The 9,525-nt window shown below is 43.8% G+C and overlaps 1 non-coding gene across 1 annotated transcript; it reads right to left on the bottom strand.

Annotated features, from left to right (window-relative positions):
- Positions 1 to 9,012: 9,012 nt before the first annotated feature.
- On the bottom strand, positions 9,013 to 9,176 carry LOC123455226. The gene has a single exon (XR_006633768.1). It is a non-coding gene; the product is annotated as a U1 spliceosomal RNA (small nuclear RNA).
- Between the last annotated feature and the right edge of the window lie 349 nt (positions 9,177 to 9,525).

Below are 9,525 nucleotides of genomic sequence, written 5' to 3'. Positions count from 1 at the left end.
ATCTGGGGAACCGAGCCTTGAACCGGGGTCCTTAGGCTTCACAGGCAAGTGCTTAACCGCTAAGCCATCTCTCCAGCCCAACACTTTTGTTTTTAACCTTAAGGAAGCTATGGGATGTTTCTCTATGACCTGATACTTGAATATTACATTAGAATTGAAAAGGGCACTGCATCACACCTCATTTTTGTGTCTTCTCGGACTTTCTTTTTTCTTTTCTTTTCTCCTACTTTTTTTTTGTTAAATCTGTTTGTTTTTTCGAGGTAGAGTCTCACTGTAGCCCAGGCTGATGTGGAATTCACTATGTAATCTCAGGGTAACTGCAAACTCAAGGCGATCCTCCTACCTCTGTCTCCTGAGCGAGCGTTGGGATGAAAGGTGTGCACCACCACACCTGCTTTTCTCCTCGGATTTTCTTGAGCCTGTCTGTCTGCTGGGTTCTGGCTGCTTGCTCAGCAGGGAGCCCTAGCTTCTTTCTGTTCCTCCATCTCTGTCACCATCCACAGATGCAGCCTCTTCCACACTCGAGCCATCCACTCTTGTGCCCACTCCATAGAAGTTAAAGTGGATTTGGAATTCGGGTAATACCACAGAGACACCAACCCTTCTCCCTCTGCAGATTCAGCCATAGCACCCTCCTTCCCTCAGCAAGGAGACATGGAAGGTGATTGTCCTGCTGCTCCCTGAGGGCAAGGAGACACGCCGAAGTGCAGGAAAGCTGACTTCCAAGATGGTCAGCTCTGGTGAGTGAAAGTCTAGAAACCAGAACTAGCAAATCCTCTGCAATCCTCCCCCATGACAGACATTATTCAAGATGATAGTAGATCCACATGGCCCACGCCAAGTCCAGTCCGACTGGTGATGGATGGGGCTTGTACGTCGTCCTGACCAGCGTGGCAAGCATTGCTCTTGATTTGCCCCAACTCTTGCTTCTCTGGCCTAAAGCCTGACCCCTAAGCCTCAGGCTGTGCTTCCGCTGGGTACCTGAGGCATCAGGCCCTCTGGAAAGGCTAAGAGGCCTTGGAGGAAGGCTTCAGTTTAGAAGCTTGGGAGAAAGCATTTCACCATACCCATGTGACCATAGCTCTTAACCGATCTGAGGCAGAAACCCAAGAATGACATAGAACAAGCGATTATGAATAGCGAGGCTGGATACATCATGTAATATCAATTACGTCAAAGCTCTGTGAGATCCAAGGCAACCATGCAAGATGATTCAGGATGAAGGCTGGAGAACAAAAGGGCTTTCACCTGAATGAGTGTATGGAGGTGGCTGTGGAAATGGATACGTGGCCAAACATGTGTATTCAAAGGGTGTGGCTTATTTCTCAATAATTACAGGTTCCCAAGTGGCAGGGCAGAAATGGTCTTGAACACTGTACGTGGCTGGCCATTTTGGAGTGATTTGCTCCTTCTGTGTAAAGCCAGTGTGAGGTGTGTAGTTCAGATCAGTGTGGTGCTACAAAGAGAAGACGTAGAACTACGAGGCTAGAGAGATAGCTCAGTGATTAAAAGAGCTTACTGTACAAGTCTGATGATCAGAGTTCAGATCCCCAGAACCCAGGTAAAGCCAGATGCAAGTAGTGGGTGCATTTAACCCCAATGTGCTTACAGCAATTGGTGGTATACCCAAGAGCACCCTGAAGCTTGCTTGTGGGCCAGCTAGTCTGGCATATACAGTGGCAAACAACAAGAAAGGTTCTTTCCTGTGAAATGGAAGGCTATGACCAACACCCTGAGGTTGTCCTCTAATCGCCACATGTGTGTACAGCATGCACGTGTACACAACACACACATGTGCGCGCGCACACACACACACACACACACACACGCACTGAACTAAAACTCTAACCACAGTGCAGGATGGAGTTCAATAACACAAATGGAGACAAGTGGTTAGGCACTTCAAAGATATGTAAACAGTTACCATCTCTCCAATCTTATATTTTATCATTTTACAGAGCTAGGGATGGAACCCAGGACCTTGTACATGCTAAGCAAGTGCTCTACTACTGTGCAACATCCCCTACCCTGTTTATAAGTTCTTATAGCTTCTTTTGAAATGGAAGGCTCATGGTCATCTAAAAGAAATGCAAGTAAACACCTGAGTTTGGAACCAAGACAATAGGAGGATTGCAGAAGGAAAAACAATTCTGTCATTGGTCCTATGACTTGGGTCAACTAAATGACCAGGCCTCTTGGAACCACAGCATCCACTAAGTGGAGAGTGCAATGCTCCCTTTAGGGTATAATGAGTCAAGAGAGCTAGCATTCAGAACAAGTCTAACCTGTAATTAGTGATAGTTACTATGATCCTTATTTAATTTTTTAAACTTTTTTATTATCAGATGTGGACATATTTTATATGTAAACCTCACATGTTGGTACCATCCTTTCCCTCCTCCCTGCCCCTTTTCTGAAGAGGCCTTCCTCAATGGGCATGAAGGTCAGCCCCATGGGGATTGTGGGTCATGCATTATGAGGGCAGCAGTCAGTTATGGGGGAGAGGCAATGTCTCTGTGCAAAATGTCCCAACTTGTGACTCTAACAATCTTTCCACCCTCTCCTCCGCAAAATTTCCTGAGCCATGCTGGGAGCATTTTAAGTCTACTTTAGTGATGGGCACTTAAGGGCATCTAGATGTCTAGTTTTGTAGGTGTTGAGTGTCCTCAGTATCTTTCTCCATCACCCTTGTGCTGATATCAGCTTAACTGAGAGAGCAGCATTCTTACCCATTTCCCCGATTCCTCTGTGGTTTCAGCTGGGGCCAGGGTGGCATGCACTGGGTCATTTCCTCAGGTCCCGTTCCCATCTGAAAAAGAGAAGCAGATTCTCTAATAAAGAGTGGAGTCAGCACCAGTTAAATGGGATAACCATTATTAATTTAGAGAGGATTATAAGGGTTGACACTTTTATAGTCTAAGGTTAGTGGGAGCTTGACAGTACAAAGGAGAATCATTATCTGGATATGATTCTGACTTGTCTCCCAGTTCCAGATATGGTTTCCTTTCCACTGAGTGGATCTGTTAGCCAATTCAAGAGCAGTTGGTTACACAATGTGGCTGTGTGCCACTATTGCACTTGTGTGAGCATCACGTCAGGTTGTCTGCTCCTGAGTCACTTAGTCTTTGAATTGCTTGGACAGATATTGGCCACTTTCCCCTGGTGGCTTATGTAGCACCTTCCAGCTCTAGATGGGTTATATATATATTTTTGAGGTAAGAGCTTTTTTTTTTTTTTTTTAATGGATCAATTTTTGTTGACCTAAAATTCACCATGTAGTCTTAGGCTGGCTTTGAACTCACGGCAACCCTCCTAGCTTAGCCCCCCGAGTGCTGGGATTAAAGGCATGTGTCACCACATCCAGCTCTCTTACCATTATTAATCACTTCCAATTATCCTTTCTCATCACTCAGGCATGATTCTATGCCAGTGTTCCTTTGGAAGACCAGTTTAGCAGCATGTGAAACCTGTAACTCACTATCCTACCCATTTCTCTTCCATATCCTTTCCATTTCTGTTTCCTACTTCTCTGCCCTAAGTGAGCTCAAGGTAATTCCTTTTAAGCCAATTTTTCCCTAGTGGATCCTCACCTATGCCCTGAAGCACAGAGCTGGGTCCCCAGTCTTCCTGGAACAAGGTAGGTCTCAAATGTTACAGAACCTTGCAATTACCTGGTCTATATATTGTAAGTCCTTAGGCAGATCTCATCCTTAAAAGCTCTAATTCAGAGACCTGGGACTCACCATGTATTATACAAGTACATAGGCATGCACACACATCTACACACACCATGATTGTGAAGCAGTAGGTATTTGTATCAAATTTCTAGAATGATCCTTTGCAGATTTCCAATAGTCTTCCAGCCCTGTGATGTAAACAGCTATGAGGTGATGAAAACTACCTCCAGTAACGTTCTCTTGGACTGCCACCACACTTAATTAGCCAGTGCCCACACAGGAAATGCTGTTAGCACAGGTGTTATGAAGATTTAGAAGGAACAACTACACAGAAAATTGTACACCCAGAGAAACCGCATGCAAGTGCACATGCGTGTACACACACACACACACACACACACACACACACCATCATTAAGTACCTAGCAGAATGATTAAAAAAAATAGCAATAACAAATATTGGCAAGAATGTAGAGAAATTAGAATGTCTTGCAGATAGCCAGTGTGAATCTAAATGGTCCAACCACTTTGGAAAGTGATTTAGAAGTTTCCTGAAAAGCTAGACAAATATTTAGTATGTGATCCAACGATGAAAACTTACATTTCCACCCAAACATATGGATGTCAATGGTCATGACAACGTTATGTGTAGTTGCCCTAAACAGCAGTATATCTAGCAATAAAAATAAATGGGAGGGGGGTGCTGGAGAGATGGCTTAACTGTTAAGGCTCTTGCCTGCCAAGCCTAAAGACCCAGGTTAAATTCCCCAGTACCCAAGTAAGCCAGATTCACAAGGGGGCACATGTGTCTGGAATTCATTTGTAGTGGCTAGAGGCCCTGGCGCACCCATTCGCTATCTCTCTCTTTCTCTCTCGCTCAAATAAATAAATAAAATATATTTTTAAAAATGAAGCCAGGTGTAGTGGTGCATGCCTTTAATCTCAGCACTTGGGAGGCAGAGGCAGAAGGATTGCCATGAGTTCATGACCATCCTGAGACTACAGAGTGAATTCCAGGTCAGTTGGAGCTACAGCAAGACTCTACCTCAAAAAATACACACACACACACACACACAAAACCCAAATTAACTGTTGATACACACAACAAATAGATCGATCTCAGCCACCCTGTGCTGAAGGAATTACCACTGTACAACTCCAGTTATGTGGCATCTTGAAAGAGCATCTGAAGCCGGGCGTGGTGGCTCATGCCTTTAATCCCAGCACTCGGGAGGCAGAGGTGGGAGGATTACCATGAGTTCGAGGCCACCCTGAGACTCCATAGTGAATTCCAGGTTAGCCTGGGCTACAGTGAGACCCTACCTTGAAAAACCAAAAAAACAAACAAACAAACAAACAACCAAAAAAAAAAAAAAAAACAAGAAAGAGCATCTGGAGAGGGAGAATAGATTTCATGTTTGCTAGGGGTCAAGGACGGCAGGAAAGGTGGTGTAGGTGATACTATGAAGGGGTGGCCTGAAGCAGTTCTTTGAGAAGATGGAATAGTTTTGTATCTTAACTGCAGAGGTACTCAAAAATTAATCTATATATGCATTGTACCAATGCCAGTTTCCAAGGGAAGACTTCGGAACTTTGTTTGAATCTGTAATTATTTTGTTTTAATTTTTATTTATTTACTTGAGAGAAAGAGAGACCGAGACTGGGCATGGCGGGGCCTTGAGCCACCACAAATGCCAGATGCCCATGCATCTGGCTTACGTGGGTCTTGGGGGATCAAAACCTGGGTCTCTTGGCTTCGCAGGCAAGCACCTTAACCACTAGGCCATCTCTCCAGCCCTGAATCTGTAATTATTCAGTTCATTCCCAAGCCAGTGAAATCAGAATCTCTGAGGGTGGAACATAGGTATCACCACGTCACCAAGCTCCCAGGTAATGGCTGAGTGCCACCAGGACTGTGGTCTATGGTCGTAAAGACCTTTTATAGCTTCTGCTAGCATCATAGTCATCCAAGGCACAGCACCCAGGCTGAGATCCAACACTGACTGCACAGTGATGAGGCATTTCTAAACCTGGGCCAACCGATGGTATTGCCTGAGGAATGTAAGTACCTTTTAATCAGCGTGTGACGAGAAAGAAGTGTATTGGGTTAAACTATGCTAACGGAGGCTGGAGGCTGTGGGGTGAATTTTACTTTGTTTCTCCAAATTCCTGGACAAGCACAAAAAGCTGTCTTGCTGTTCTGTTTGAAGTGCATAACATATTTCCCAAGTGTTTGTGAAACATCTGCCAACCACACAGATGAGCTCTCACCCTAGAGATAGAGTTGGATGGCTTTGGTTACTACAATTGGTATTTTCTCTATAATTTTTGTCTCTGTCCTCTTGTTTTATTTTAAACTATTAATTTGGTGAGAAAGAGTGAGAGGAAGAGAATGAAAGGGTGCTCTGGGCTCTCCTGCTGCTGCAAACAAACTCCAGACTCATGTGCCACCATGTGCCTCTGGCTTTATGTGGATACTAGAAAATGAACCTGGGCCACCAGGCTTTGCAAGCAAGTGCCTTTCACCACTAAGCAATCTCTCAAGCCTAATTATTTTAATTTTTTTGTTTATGTTTATTTATTTATTTGAGAGCGACAGACAGACAGACAAACAGGCAGATAGATAGAGAATGGGAGCACCAGGGCCTCCAGCCACTGCAAAAGAACTCCAGACGCGTGCACCCCCTTGTGCATCTGGCTAACGTGGGACCTGGGGAACTGAGCCTCAAACGGGGGTCCTTAGGCTTCACAGGCAAGTGCTTAACTGCTAAGTCATCTCTCCAGCCCCAGTTATTTTATTTTAAACAACTGAAACCTTTAGAACAAAACTAACGTGCTATTTATTTGAAGAAAACATGCATTTGTTTTTTATGTTTTTGTCTTCAGCCAAAACATCTAAGGACCAATCATTTAAAAAAAAAAAAAAAAAGCTTTTAGAGCTGGGCATAGTGGCACACGCCTTTAATTCCAGCACTTGGAAGGCAGAGGTAGGTGGTAGGTGGATCACCATGAGTTCGAGGCCACCCTGAGACTACATAGGGAATTCCTGGTCATCCTAGGCTAGAGTGAAACCCTACCTTGAAAAGCAAAACAAACAAAAAAGTGTCTGCATTAACAAATAGTTTCTCCACTGGAAACTTCCATTTATTTCTTGCTGTTCTGTCTCTGCACTCCATGTCCTTTCAGCGACTCATGTGCCTTGTAGCTTCAGAAGCTTCCAGAGAGAATACCTCCAGCTGGGCCTTAGAAAATTTGGTTCACTGCTGCAGTTCATTTCCGATTAATAGGAAGCTCTCTACTTGATTGTCAGTGATGTCACAGGTCACAGGGACTTCCAAAACATCTAATGCCAAACTGCATCCTTTCCCATTCCCTACAATAATTAAACTGCATGTCATTTTATTTTTAAGGATTTTTTTTTTTGGTTTATAATAGGAAATCTCATTTAAAAATGATGCGACGCAGCCTCATTGATTATGACATCTTTTAAATATCTATGGAAAGTGCACTTTGATCTGTCATATCCCTCAGAGCAGCTAGAGGACAGAGAGCAGGACAAACTTCTAACACTCATAGTTGGGGGCCACGGGGGGGGAGGAAATGTTACATTACTGTGTATTTTTACAAGTTTCTACTGAAGTTAACGATTTCTTTTTTTTTTTTTTTTGGTAATTTTCACATGTCTCAACCAAAAATAAGTTCAAGATCTATAAGTGACAGTCTAATAAATTATTTGATGTCAAAAAGGGATTACTAGCTGGTGATGCAAGTCAGTGGTAAATCTATTGCCTGGTACATGCAAGGCTCTAGGTTTGACACACACACGTGTCTGTCAAACTAAATACATTATGAATCAGCCGTATCGAAACCTACTTCTTTGTTAGCTAATTGAAAACATATATATATATATCATTAAAACCAAGAGAGAGGGGCTCTGGGCAGAAGCACCCTACATGGGTGGAAAATCCCCCAGTTGTGCTGTTGATCAGCAAGGCCCGTGAACCACTCAAAACAATACCAGCCACTGACAAGACTCATAGTTGCCTGCCTGAAAGTCAACCCTATTGTTGAAGACACCCCGTGTTCCAATCACAGGACACTGAGAAAGCAAGCTGGAGCTGAGCTGGAAGCCTCATCCCTGTTGGCCAGTGGTCAGAGTGCTAGAAGATTCTATGCAGGCTGCTGGGGGAAGAGTGGTCAACAGGGGTAAACAGCAGTGGATCTTGCAAGCTACACAACTGGGCAGCCATGCAAAGCGTGCACAGGGCACAATAGCAGTGTGACGGGGGTAACCAACTGCTCTCTAATTAGATTTGGGACCCGTTCAGTGGGCCTGGTACTGACAAATGAGTCCAAAAGTCTATGACTTAGAATGTCACGGGCCATGCAGGAGAAGCTGCCACTATGCTTTGGCTAAATGGATTGGCTATGTCCATCACAGTCCCCTCTAAATGACCCTTAAGCTTATGCCAATAGCGTAGGGCCGTTCTCACTTTTGGTTAGAGAAACTTCTTTTGGCTGATGGTGGTGATTACAGCGGAGACCCAAGACTCGCCAAGGTGATGACAATGGACAGTCCCATGTTCAGCACTACAGAAGACATCTCTACCACAGCTGCCAGCGCTCAGGAAACATGGCAGATGAGATGGTGGAAAGCATGGACGTCATGTTGTCACTGCCAGCTAGGGAAGCTTCGCTACCAAGATGCTAGCTGCCATGCTGAAGGGACTCAAAACTGACCAACATGCTGAACATAAGCCAGGAAGCTCAGCACTAAATGAGGCGACTGTATCCATATAAGAGCCACAGGGTGGGGAGTGGTACTTTGGGGTGCTGTTCTCCAGACATGAACTGACCGGTACATTCATGACCTCACAGTGGAAGTCGGCTCCTCCACAAGACCCCCACAATACTGAACCCATCAACATGGTGGCACAGACAATAGAGGACATGAAAATAGAAGACAGCTTTCTGGAACGAGGAGGAGGTTCAGTGGAACAGTGGCATGGAAGAGACGACAAAAGAGGGTAATGGAAAGCAATTATGATCAAATTATAGTATGTTCATATATTAAAATTCTCAATAATTTTTTTATAAAAAGGTGTTATGTTAAAAAAAGGTGTTATGTGTGTATGGGGGGGGGATGCTAACCTCATGACAACTTGTCACAAATGCCATGAATATTCCCTGACATTATGTTATAGTTGATATTTTCTGTTGACATGACATTAACACCATATATATATTTCATCCGACCCTTTCTGGGCTGCCTTGGAAATCTTTTTACAACTATTATTTGTTTAAAACTTATAGCAAACATTTTTTTTTTTTCATACAGGGGAGAGCGCGAACGCAGTCCCCCACTACCACAAATTATGCAGTCGAGTTTCCCGCATTTGGGGAAATCGCAGGGGTCAGCACATCCGGAGTGCAATGGATAAGCCTCGCCCTGGGAAAACCACCTTCGTGATCATGGTATCTCCCCTGCCAGGTAAGTATTATAGCAAACATTTTAACAAATGGCACTGAGAAAGTCCCTTCGTGGCTTACAGGAATCTATCTTGAAAACATTATTTCCACTATACTTTTGGTCCATTTCAAACTCAAAGGTCCTTTTAAAAATCACATTTCCAGTTTGCATTAGCATTTCAGCATCAAAGATGAATTTAAATGGTGCAATGACAACCATGATTTAAAATAATGAGATAACGGTGATATTTTTTTTTCTTGTTTATTCCTTATGCTATATCATGAAGTCACTCACCACAAAAAGAAGCTTGTGTTGCCTTAGGGGGACTCTGAGGACTTGACCCTTTTCAAGTATGGTAGAATTGTACATCCTCAAAAC

The sequence above is a fragment of the Jaculus jaculus genome, chromosome 15 (genome assembly GCF_020740685.1).
Source record: "Jaculus jaculus isolate mJacJac1 chromosome 15, mJacJac1.mat.Y.cur, whole genome shotgun sequence".
NCBI lineage: Eukaryota > Metazoa > Chordata > Mammalia > Rodentia > Dipodidae > Jaculus > Jaculus jaculus.
This window is presented reverse-complemented; position numbering and strand designations above follow the sequence as displayed.